Below are 10,873 nucleotides of genomic sequence, written 5' to 3' on the forward strand. Positions count from 1 at the left end.
AAGCGGTAGCACAGTCTAACAGATAATCCCGTAATATCATATCCATCCATCCCGTTCTCGGCCGGACTGGATCGGATGATGGGCACTCGCGCATGGCTGCCTGCAACAACAACATCAACTGCGATTTCCACGACGCATATAATATTATAGCGTATATGTATCATGCAGCCGTAGCGTGCCGGCATGAAAGCGCTACTGCCTGGCTTAAATTCCCTTGGCTTCCGGCAGCGCTTTCATCAAAGCCTGATTACACCGCAACCGGTGCTGTTACTGCGCCCCTTCTGTTATGCACACCGGCTATTAATGAGAGAGCGGACCGCAGCCAGCGGCATTTTAATTTCCATCTATTTGCGTGCAATTTGCTGGGTATTAGTACTAATATAAGGGAAGCCGGTGAGGTATGATGGGCCAGCGCTGATCAATCCGATGAGTGCTGATCGACCTTCGCTCGTCCTGATTTGCCCCGAAAGCAAATGTCACGGCGGATTGTACACGCTCCTACCTGCGCGCTCCGGAGCGGAGAGAAGGTCGGGGAACGGGAATATAGGCATGTCCGCTGGCGACGGCGTCCGTTGATGCCGGCTTAATTGGGACAAGGCCGCTGCCCCATCCGGAATCGGCGATTGGCTTAATCAGGCCGCTCCGCGCTTCACGTAGCAGCCGCCCGCGCAGCTGTCGGATTGTTGCGAGTGCTTGTCCCAGCGCCGTTCGCCCGGGGCAGCGCGGTGAGGCCCGATTAGACAAATAAAGCACTTAATAAATCTCCAAACGCCAAATCAACAAGCCAACGTGCGACATGTACAGAGTACAGACAGCCGGTATCCGCTGTCAGGATATGATATTATGTACATACATGTGTATACAACACAATACGCTGCCGATAGAATATGTATTTATGTATTGGACTAATAATTGGCCGAGTAAACAATCTACTGTATCACCCGATCGATTCCGTGTCACATTCAATCGATGCCGGCTCCATTCCCCTTCCCCATCCCGTTCCCGTATCGGCTGGCAAAGACCGGCGTTTGTCAAGTGTAACTCTTCATCTTTCGCGACAACTACGGCGCCTTAATCCACACGCTGCGGACAGAATTGCCAGTAAAAGAGGCTATTATTTGCCCACCAAAATGCCGGCCGGAATATCTGTGTGGCGGTTCAGTCTGGATGTTGCCGGCTGCGTCCGCTGCTGTCGGGGCAGAGTGGCAGCGGGAAGATAGGAGCGGGATTAGCGCGGATGCGGAGCAGTGTGTAGCCAGTATTAGACCGTAATAGACAGCGCAGGAAATAATGCAAATCAGAAGAGACAGCTCAATTCGATTATGCAGCTTCGTCTCGCAGCGCCAACTGCCAACTGCCAAACCGCGACGTTGCACATCCCGGGATGCCATTCCCGACCACCTGCCTCATCCGACAGGCAATAGGCAGCCGGGCAAGTGCAGCCTGAACATTACAGCACATACTGCAGAAATGTTGTGCGTTAATGTTCTGCAGCATGGCGCAGAATCTGGCTAACGGTCAGTTGCGCTGATATATACGTATATAGCGGAAGCCAGTTGAGTGTTTGAGCGCGGGCGCGGGTGCACCTTGGCGCGGCTGCTCGTGCGGCAGTGAATGCCGGTTGGCAGGCTTGGCAGGCCACTCTAGGCGGTATAAATAGTGCCGAGCAAACAGATCGACTCGCGCCCTTCTCAGCTGCAGCACAGGCACTGTAGTGACTGTACACAGTCAACACGAACACACCGGCATTCACAACTTGACCAACTGTCAACAAGCCAGTCACACAATCCCGGCTAGCTCTCCTCTGCCACTGGATCTGGAGGAAACCGGGAGAGGGAGACAGATGGAAGGATGACTTGCTCCTAGGATAGCAGAACAACGACTCACCATTCGTATACAGGCACTGTGTATATATTCGTATAAGATACAAGCATGATTCAGCTGGTTCACACGCGCACGCACAACTTCCAATACTGCTGCAACTTCCGGTCGTTGTCGCGTATGCTGCTCAATACATATGTTAGGATGGATGTTATGACACAGCAGGAATTAATCTTCTTGGTTGAGAAGGCAGGATGACGAGGAATGTATGTATATATTGGGAATGCCAGTAAATTACGACTGCGTGTACAATATACAGATGCAGGAGCACATGCGAGAGCAGGGAACGATGCAGAAATGTTTGACGCAGTGCGGCGACTAAGATAGAGGAGCATGCAGTAGAAAGGGAAGGAACGGGACAGACGGGACGGGAAGCAGTAATAAGATTAATCATGCGGAAGAGCAGCCAGCTAACCCAGCTAACTCGGCCAGCGCTAAGCTCCGGCCAAATCCCGTCCCCGCTTCCTTCGCCCGACCCTACCCGGCCTGTATGCATATATAGCCCCATCTAGCTTCCCGCTCCGCCTCCTTCGCCGCGCCGGCCTCGTTGCTGCGCATGTACAGATTACGCGTCTAGTACAATTATACAACCATCTTCGCAGTTAGCGGACAGAGTTCCCTTGCCAGTTTATAAATGCTCTGTTGTAAAGGTTCTCTACATATAGTGTAGTGTGCGTGGTAGAAATACGGTAATACCATATATGTACGTGACTGAGGCTGACGGTTATCAGGCCGGACCGGACAGGACAGGAGCGGGAACACTTTGTTCCTGCCCTGGCAGAGCGTGCGTAACTGAAGACCCGCCAATCGCCAGTCGAATAGGAATGCAGCCGGCACCAGCAGGCAGTCCTGTAGGGCTGGTGGCGTTGCGCAGCATTGCAGCGATTCAGCCATGGACGATGCTGATTCGCTCGGTGCCGGTTTTCTTACAACACACCACCATGCAGTGGATCCGGTTTGGATGCTACGGGGATCATTCAAGTAGAGAAGACAGCTGAAGTGGGCCGACCATAAAGACAGGTCGACAGATAGCTGTGCCATGCGCGGCCGGATTTAAGGAGCGCCGAGCGAGGACGGCACAGGGCCCGCAGGAGCAATTACCGACCCAGTCCTACGCACATCCTCATCCACGACGTTGCACAATCACCGACCGACATAATCAACGCTAAAGCGACGCTACCTGCAGCTAATCAGCCAAATTGTACATCCCTAAGCCTTTGTCCCTTCACCCTGCTAATTGTAAGCAGTGCCTGGCTTCTTGCACAGCTCCTGCGGCAATTATAAGGATAAGGCAGCAACACCGGCCGGCCGCATCCAGCGCAGAGGGCGCGATACACGCTCCTGTGAATCAGCCCACTGACTCTCCATTGATCCACGCACGCACAGTATAATGTACAGTACAGGCATGCCTCCCTATAATTCTGTATTATGTTATATCATGTCATACAACGGCGCACTCATCTTCCTGACCTTTGACCTGCTCCGACAGCACGCTCACCTTAGAGAAGCCCTAACAAATTACTAATTAATTTAGTCCATTGGACTATTTCTATCGAATCTCAGCCGTTTTAAAGCTGGTTTGCAAAACAAAAATCATTAGTGCTGCATAAGAAAACAAGGACGCTGCATGTTTACGCAGTTCATACCAGAATTCCACGGTGGGCGATCTTGGGAAAGCTGTTCCGTAGCAGCCGGTAGACAGATATACAGATAACGTTGGTGGGCCAGGTGTGGGTGCGCCTTTTCCCAGAGGGTAGAGAGTCTTTCCAGCCACTGCAGAACAAATGCAAAAAAGAGTCAGCTGTCGTTTTCTAGAATGAAATAAAAAAAAGTCGAGTATTTCAGTGAGTATCAGGTTGGCTTTGTATAAAAAAGAAGCAGCCGTGCAGTCGCGATGGCTACCTGTGCGGAACAATAAGGCTTCACGCCACATATGGAGCAGTGAAAAGGAGGACACAGCCACTGCGCTGAGCTGGGAGCTGCGTGCGGCGCAGCCGGAAACGGACGACGCTGCAACTGCAGCTGCCTCGGCGGATGCGAGCAGCCATCCATTCCAGCGACAAGGACGTTATTACAGCGTGTGAGCGCCCTCGCCGTGGCTGTCCATTGCAGCTGCACATGTACAGATACAGACAGGCAGCCTATTTTTTGTTTTGCCGGCCCATTGCCACTGCAACTGCAATTGAAGGCCGGGAATTAAGACTGCCTGCCTGTGCTGTGCCCCTTTCTCCCGGCCCTCCTAACCTAACAAGTGCAGCGTACATGCCGCTCTCCATCTGCGCCGCGTCCGCTCCACTGCCTGCGTCCGACTCCGCTGCAGCATGCAGCGCCGGCTAATGCCGATTGCCGGCGACGTGGCATTAGGTCACACTTGACAGTCGCTCTGTACAGATACTGCCTGGCGCTGCAGCGCCTTCCGGTCTAGTTGCACCCAATGCACACCATAATACTATATATGTGCTTGTACGCCGCGAGTTCATTACGCGCTCTCGCGCCTGCGCTGACAAGCCTGCCAAACGGGAAGAGACGGGAGTGCAGCCGCAGTCATCCGTTAGGGAATCGCAGTGCGCCAGCAAGGCCAGGCCAGCATGTACGTGATTTAATGATCATGACGCCAGCCGGGCCTACACCATCATTATGCTATCGCCGGGCCGACATTAGCGCGGCGCTGCAGTTCAAGCCGGCACAGTGGAACCTCCGCTATCCCTGTGCTATAATACCTCTCTCTCACTCAGCTGCAGCCGGGGAAACGGACCCGGTCCGCGTTTCACCAGCGCATGCACGTCCCGCGCTGCCTAGGCCTCATCCCATCCGATCCGTCGGGAGGAACAACGTGAACGGGATGATAGCAGCGGCGGAATGACACTGCAGTGCCTGTGCAAGCTGCAGCGCTGCGTAACGCATTCGCTATTTCCCGGCTGAGCACGCACGCCACCGGCCCGCCAGCTGCAGCTGCATTGTAACAGCCATCCTGTACAATGCACACTGCAACGTCAGCAGCATCCGTACATATCCGGCTCATTCGGTCAGTGTCACGCCACACGTCGCTGCAAATCCCAGGTGTTTTACCTTGATTTCACTGGGCCCGGCCGGGATACACACTAGATAGGTATATCGAATTGCCGGGATTCATGTGCACATAGTACTGACTGTACCATATGGTAAACACTTGACGTTCAGGCCTCTTTGCGCAGCTGCAGGTGCACAAGACACCCGCGCACCAATCAGCGCCGGCCCCAATTATGCCGAAACAAACAAAACAATTAATTCTGCATGTAGCGTGCCTGTATTTATCGGTCTGATTCAGCGGCAGCTTGTGCCAAGCGCCGATGGATGTAAGGTCACATATGTGTATATGTATAAGATTAATAATAAATAAATAAAATATGCATTTAAGCATAAACATACACGTATATATATACCCCTTATCAACAGCGGTGCTGTATTATTTTGTTTGACTTGCCGGTAATGCACAAGTGGAAAAGCGGGACTGTAGTGGAGAGCGGAGCCGGAAGGGAGAGCAGCCGTTGCCGGTGACAGCGAGGGAGGAATGAAAAGGAAGAATGCCGACTGACAATGCGGCACAATGCCGGCATTGACTCTCACGGCTGGCTTGTACACTCCTCGTTTAATCTGGCCCAGCATTTAATACAGCCGCGGCGAGGCGTGCATGCGCCCGTGCCCACTGCTGTTCGATTGCATCTTGCTGTACAGTTAGACGCGGGATATCAGCTGGATGTGGATGGGATGTGGATGGGAAGGCGCCAAGTGCGGCTCATCCGGCCTGACGCGTGCACCGCACAAAACACGACAGCCAGCGCTGCATCAGCATCAGCGCACACGCTTCCGCTTCCTCTCCACTTTCGCGGGCTGATATACGCTGCGAGAGTGTATATGCTATATACACTCTCGCTGCGCAGTTGACACAAGGAAAGTAGCTGCATCCACACTCATTCCACCCGGCTCCGGCTCCCGGGGAACTCGGCCTATTACAGTACAGCGCCGCGGAGCGCGGTGTTAACTCACCGGAAGTCTGCATATATGCAGCGCGTAGCCGTGCTAATCCGAGGCTGCGTTGATCCGGGGAAGACGCTTTGTCAGAGCGCAGATAATAAGCGGATAAAGCCAAGATTACCGTGGCACAACATCCGGTTAGGCTGACGTACATCACGCCGCATGCACGTTAAGCGGTATAATTAAGCCTGGTCCAGGGGGACGACCAGCACCGGGCCACTGCAGTGATTCCGGGAACATAGTGCGGCGTTTGACGTCGGTTTAAATTGGACTAATGCGTCGCTTGTCCGTTAACCTACATTTAATTCCAGCCAAGAACGGCTTGGGACGCATATACGTCGGCCGGATGAACTGAGATGTGATTCTGGGCAGGGATGAGATTGGGGAAGCGCGGGATAACTGTAATGCCGAGCGGGACAATTCTGGGAGCGGGTGCGCTGCCTTTTATGCCGACACTGGCCGTAAATAAGGAAGAGTGGGCGTTGAGTGGTGACTTTGTGTGTCGGACAGTGGGCAGTGCCGATTGCACAACACCATGCGGTCGAGCTAGAGGGCACATGCAACATACTGCAGCCGGCTTTGTTCTTTGTTAGGCTCGGCTGCGTTGACATACATGCAGCATATATGCGCAACTCGCGCGGGATATACGCCAACCAAACGATATATTATTATATCCTGCGCTGCACTGTACAGTGTACATTTGTCGCACGACCATCTGCTGCCCATGCGTCGCTACTATCCACATATTGTACAGCTGGTTTCCCTCTCCCAGTTACAGCGCCAGTGGAAGGCACGCCAGCCTTCCCGCTGCTCCGTCTGGCTGGCATTTGCACTTACGCCGGTTGCATATGCATTGCTGGGATTTATCCCCGCATCCAGATCCAGATCCGGAGCAGAGCGCAGCTGTGCAGGCTGCCGCGTCGACCGACTCGTTGAGTCGTAAATATGTGCGTATGATGCGTACGCACTAGTACACACGGCCGTATTATCTGCTTCACACTGCATCTGTACAATTTCATTTGCTGGCTTGCAGCGGCATACATTGCACAGCCGGCACGGCCAGACAGAGTGACCCCTCCCGGACCTGTCTGCTAGATCCTGGTCTGGAGCATCGTCTGGAATGCTGGTTGCAGAGACAGATACAGATATATGTATATGCATATGTCGATGGGCTCAGCGTGGCGCAACACTCATTACATCCTGCTCTTAATGTCTCTCTAACACTGCATAAATTATATATGTATTAATACAAGAAGACTGTATTATACAGAACGTTTATAAAACAGTCGATAAACTTGCAGCGCGCCAGGCACATCGGCCGACAAAGTGCTTGGTGTAGCTCGCCCGGCACTCCACAGTCCACAGTAACAGGCGGCATATGCCGCACTGGCTGTCGACCGGCTGCTTAATGGGCTGTACATGTTAGGTAAGAGCAGCCGCACCGCGGTGACAGCCAACGTTACTCTGGAAAGGGGCGCTGTAGCGCTGGAAAGTGCTGTAGCGCTGGAAAGGGGCGCTGGAACACATGTTCCAGCAGCACAAAAAACTTGCTTGCCGGAATGTGCAGGCCGTTGAAGCGTACAGTCACCGCAGCAGACTGGAACCCGCCGATGACGCACTTCCGGTGGAGACAACGCTATACATCCAGACAGTGCACATGCGTTCGGCCTGCACAATTCGGCAAGCGTGAGCGTGTGCGTGTGCTGTCATGATCTCCGCCTCCCCGGGCCACACTAGCCGCTGACGTCCCGGCCACTCCATTTTCACGGTCTTGATGAGTAAAGGAAGAAAACGTTAACGGCCTGACAGACGTACTCACGCACACTTTGCCCAAACACAGCGCCACCTCTACCGGACACCCAACCTTTCTTCCGAATTAAGTATTGAAAACGCTACAGCGCCCCTTTCCAGAGTAACGCTAGCTGTCACCGCGGTGCGGCTGCTCTTACCTAACGCCGCCGGCTGGACGCCGGCAACGCTGAGGTTAACGCTGACTAACACTTAACGACAGCACAGTGATATTAAGCGGTGGTGTAAGGTGTCGCCGTTTGGGTCGGTCTGTGGGTCGGTCGGGAGGATATTGCGGGCTTCCCTTTCTGGCCGTTAGTAGGACACCGAGTGCGCTGGCTGGCAATTAAGCCGGCCCCGTTTAATATAACGCTGCACCAAATCGGGACGCGGTTGTTGTTGATCGGCTTCGGCTAGCCAATGTATATAGCCATAGCCATTAGCCGAGCCTCGTCCGATCCGATTCGATATTACATCCGCTCTCGTCGCGGCTAATTTAACCGTCATCCTCAGCTCACAACTCACCCGTTTCCCATTTCCCATTTGACAGTAATTACGACCAACCCATGCCGGCGTTCACTGTTACATTACAGTGCCACGCAGCTCGTATAAACGGGAAGCACCTTTAATAAGTATCATGTCATTTAAGTACCAACTTAGTACCAGAAAACATTTATAACAGAAACACTTCCTCAGTGGCTACTGCTAGCCTGATCGGGAACTGTACCCATACACAAATCGTATTCCCCCGTTATATCTGGTTGTTGCTCATATAAGCGGTTCAGGACCTTATTACGCAATCATCACAGTTCATTTCCTTCTACTATTCTACGCGATACATCACCGTACGCACTTCGACAGAAAATCAGTGTCCAGTCTTTCAAGCGTAACCACCCTAATATGCACACGTATTATACGCCTAAGTATGTAATTATTAATTAATCATATATAATATCGCATAATTATACTCGGTAGCTCGGAATTATACAAATTAAATACGCGAAATTATACAAATATAGATACGTCGGAAATTATGTCTTAGTGATGTCGCCCATTTACGTAATAATTATTGCAGTTGGACAAGATCGAGAGTTAGCGTTCAGGGAAAGGTGGAGCGGGTTTGCAACACGAGGAGGCACAGTACGACTACCGTATAATCCCAGGCGTATGGAAGATCGTGGAAAACAAATTAAATGCGCTAATGCACGTCCATCGGCCGTTGCATCACGGCGGGACGGGAATCATGGGAATCCCGGGAAGGACGGGATGTGCGGCCGGTTGATCCGAGGGCGGCACAGGCGGATCAGATGCCTAGCTGGCTGATCACTAGTCAGTACAGAGTACAGCCATGGCCGTGTACTCGTATAATGATAGCCGGCGCGAGATGGCGCAAAGAAGCATGTCATTGGCGACCTCGGATGCAGGGGATGATGATGATCCCTTTCGCACGACCGTTCTCCATATCCCCTAACGCCGGAATCACATTCCATCAGCGGTCTGATCGCTTCTCTACGCAACTGCCCGCGCGTTGTAATATCAATTCCGTACACAGAATCTCTACACTCTTTAATCTGCCATGCTCCCTTGATATATATTGCAGTTCCCTGCAGCTGCCATGCAGGGAGGGAGGGAAGCCCAGGCGCGGAGCGAGAGGCCGTACAGCGTGCAGCGCGGGTTACATTGGATCGCCAGCGGAATGTGACGGGACGGGAGGGAATGCAGGGAAACCAGGGAAGACGTACGCAGACGTTCGGCTCATAGGCTATATACAGTGCATGGTGGCTTTGCAGTCCGATTTACCTGCGCTCTCTTTGTACAGATATTATAAAGGACTCTCATAAAGGACTATTATATATGCTGTCAACATGGCGCGTCTCTTTCCCTTGTTCGCCTATTAGTGCCGCTCCTCTTGTCAGCGCCGGTCAACATAATCCCCGTTTCATCAGGCTCCCATCGGGGTCAGGCCTGCTTTAATTTAATGCGGATACCGTGCGTTTACGTTAGGCTGCCATTATGCCGGCGAGCTTGAGCCAAATTAATGACAGTCACGCTAACATTAGACCGGCTTCATTTCCTCCCCATCCCGCGGCCGCACATTCGATACTGGTCCAGTAATGTGCAGTCGAGCGTCGACGCGCTCTGTGTGTACTTGTATGCGGCTGCCGGTCATTCTGCATCCCTTCCAGAGCATCCCCAACGGCCGACGTTGCACGTACAATAATATATTTGTGCAATAATTTTGTAACGAGCAACCTGACCGGTGACCTTTACAATTTATCATAACATTTAACTATTCTTCTACGTCAACATCCACCACCGCCGCTGAGTCATAGTCATTGGCTCGCCAATCAATTCCGTTTCTCCAAAAAAATTGAGCCAGACTCCCTGAGAAATTTAAAATCATGGGCCGCGTTTTGCCGGCATACTGCACTTTTAAACAACTTGCCCAAATGGAAGTACTCTTTCCTTACATATACATAGTGTATCCTTTCCAAATAATGTTATATACATCGCGTTATATACGTACGTAGTGGTGGCAGATGTGTATACAATGTATTGATTTGTCTGCAGCTGCAGTGCAGTATCTCTCCGTATAATTATAATCGATACACGCCATATTGATTGACAAAAATTTCACCCCGATCATGGCCAATTCAACATCTTGATATACTAGCACACAGACAAACGTAAGCACTTGTCCCACCTATCAGAAACGCTGCAAATTACCGTCAAGGTTGTTGCAGTTAATTGACTCTATGTTGATGACCTTACAGCAGTGCTGAACCATTATAAATGATTTCTGTTTATTAACTACCGAAATAAAAGCACCGTAATTACAGAATTTACAGCGTGTTCTAAATCTGTGTACTCGTACATTCAAAAGCTGTATAATAACGTAGACCTTTATTATCCGCCACGATCAGTTGTCCCTTATGGAAAGAATAGTGCGCTTACCAGCTTCCGGTTAAAATTGTATAGGTTGATATGTATATCGGCTGCATATGGCGGCCAGGGCGCTTGATTTCGGGGCAGGCATTCTTTGTAGGACACGTAGAGAACGTGGGCGCAGGCGGCGCTGGTCCGGGACATATGTGTGGTGTTAGGTCGGAGATGGAAGAAAGGAATTAAAGGAGCCCGTAATTGGAGCGTGGGAATACCGAATACAGAGGACGCGGGATGTGCGCGATTA

Source organism: Paramacrobiotus metropolitanus, unplaced genomic scaffold, assembly GCF_019649055.1.
Source record: "Paramacrobiotus metropolitanus isolate TYO unplaced genomic scaffold, Prichtersi_v1.0 Parri_scaffold0000084, whole genome shotgun sequence".
Lineage (NCBI taxonomy): Eukaryota > Metazoa > Tardigrada > Eutardigrada > Parachela > Macrobiotidae > Paramacrobiotus > Paramacrobiotus metropolitanus.